The sequence below is a fragment of the Chrysochloris asiatica genome, unplaced genomic scaffold (assembly GCF_000296735.1).
Source record: "Chrysochloris asiatica unplaced genomic scaffold, ChrAsi1.0 scaffold00211, whole genome shotgun sequence".
Lineage (NCBI taxonomy): Eukaryota > Metazoa > Chordata > Mammalia > Afrosoricida > Chrysochloridae > Chrysochloris > Chrysochloris asiatica.
The window spans coordinates 4,373,368-4,375,705 of record NW_006408729.1 but is presented as its reverse complement, the minus strand read 5'-3'; positions in this window follow the sequence as shown (position 1 = coordinate 4,375,705).

The window sequence follows — 2,338 nt, the reverse complement described above, 5'->3', positions numbered from 1 at the left end:
CTGGGCCTGGACTTTTTTTGGTTGGGAGTCTTTTGATGGTCTGGTTGATTTCTTCTTTTGTTATGGGTCTGTTCAGGTTTTCTATTTCACTGTATGTAAGTTTAGGTAGGTCATGTTTATTAAAAAATGTATCCATCTTAACGGATTCCTGCTCCGACCGTGGGTTACTTGAGGGATAGGTGGGGATCAATGATTAAGTAAGGGACACATGCTGATGGCAAGTGACAAAGTTTATTAAAAAGTTCCAAGCTTATATAGGGCAAATCTGCCAAGTCATTTTGGTTTTGGCTAGCGAATAAGTTTCCTTTTCCCAGAAATGACTCAGTCACATTCACCTGTAAGTTTCTAGTGCTGACTTAACTGTTGCTAGGCAAGTTTGGTTTTAAGGTATTCATGAGCCTTGGAAGGCTCTGGCTTCCTACATCTCCCCCTTCTTTATTATAACAAGGGACATTGCCTATCTTAGGTGGTCAGTGCGAGTCCTCAGTCTTACCCGTCATGGATACTCATTGCTAGCATAAGGCAATGGCTCTGTCTTAGGTTGACTGGGGGTCCACCAATCCTTACCTGTCTTTGGCTACACATCCTGCATGTGTCAGGGGAGTGCCTTTAGCTGGAGGCTGTGAAGACAACTCCGTAGCACTTTATACTGGTTAACTGCCATTCGAAGAAGGCAGGGAAGGAGGAGACAAGCAAAGATGACCAGTATGCCAATAACTAGAATGGGACCCCACAATTGAGAGAGGGAGGGAATAGTAGGGAACAAATTTTTAAGGTTGCATAGAAGTTGTTTAGCTAGTTCTGCAGGTTTGCTGTGAAGGCGGGGCCATAATGAATAGCAATTATTTGTGCATGTAACTCATTCCATTCTCGGCTGATATTCTCAGCAATCCATACTCCGTGCAGATGGGCCTGCACTATGGGCCAAGGGAAGGCCGAGACATTATACACAAGTTTAGTCACACAAATGGAGCAATAATCAGCATAGCATGCAAGGCATTGCCAGATCATGACATGCTCCAAAGTATCCCCAAGTAATTTAACAGTATCATACAGTCCATTCAGGCAATGTTCAATGGCCAGATCAATCTTTTCTTGCTGGTCCCAGTTGTAGGTAACATTGTCCATCATCTCGTTGACAGTAGCTACAGTCTGAATTTTCTGTGTAAGTGCAACTGTGGTGGCAGTGAGAGAAACAAGGAATGTGATAAAAGACACTGTACCCATTATTATAAGTCCATGTCTTCGCTTTGATCTAGAAAGCAACGTGGTAAACTCGATCACAAGTTGCAGGCCGGCATCATCATACCACTCTTGGGAGATGTTTACTGGCAGCAACACATAGGTTTGTCTTTTTAGGACTGAAAAAGAAATGTTAGGCACTAGGGCAGCAACCCATGATGTGAGGTTGCACCTCGTGCAGTTCAGATGAAATTTCTCATAACCACCCTGTGAGGTGCTGTTCTCTAAGGTAAGAGGGCCCACAAGGAAAACATAGGGCTCAGGGAGAATGAGAGATACATGGAGGGAAGAGTTAATGGTGTTATAATGGCAGTTTTTAGACCTGGAGCAGGCTAAGCACTGTGTCATGTTGATGGTGTTGTAAAAGGGCTTGCACAACGAGTTCATCATATTGTTGGTGTAGCAAATTGGTTTAGAGAAACTAGCCCGGCTGTAGTTGAAGGGCTTAGTTTCTCGCTGAAGATGTCCCGCCGAGGGAAGGTTCAAGCCAACCTCTGTGTTATTCACATAGAGGGGCAGTAGTGACTGATTCCGTTCCTTCCAGGACACGGGTCTTGCCAGTGGGGGATGCGGGATGACGGCCCAATGGATCGCCACCTGAGTCATCCACATGCCACACAAGGCGCTCAGGAATCCAACGAGGACCAGGTTCATCCTGTGGGAAAACACAAAGACTCGTCCCCATATGAAAACAAGGTTGGCGCCACGTTGGGCGCCATTTATCGGATTCCTGCTCTGACCGTGGGTTACTCAAGGAAGAGGTGGGGATCAGTGATTAGGTAAAGGACACATACTGATGGCAAGTGACAAAGTTTATTAAAAAGTTCCAAGCTTATATAGGGCAAATCTGCCAAGTAATTGTGGTTTTGGCTAGCGAATAAGTTTCCTTTTCCCAGAAATGACTCAGCCACATTCACCTGTAAGTTTCTAGTGCTGACGTAACTGTTGCTAGGCAAGTTTGATTTCAAGGTATTCATGAGCCTTGGAAGGCTCTGGCTTCCTACACCATCTCTTCAAAGTTTTCAAATTTGTTGGAATACAACTCTTCATAGTATTCTGTTATTATCCTTTTGATTTCCTTTGGTTCCGTTGTGAC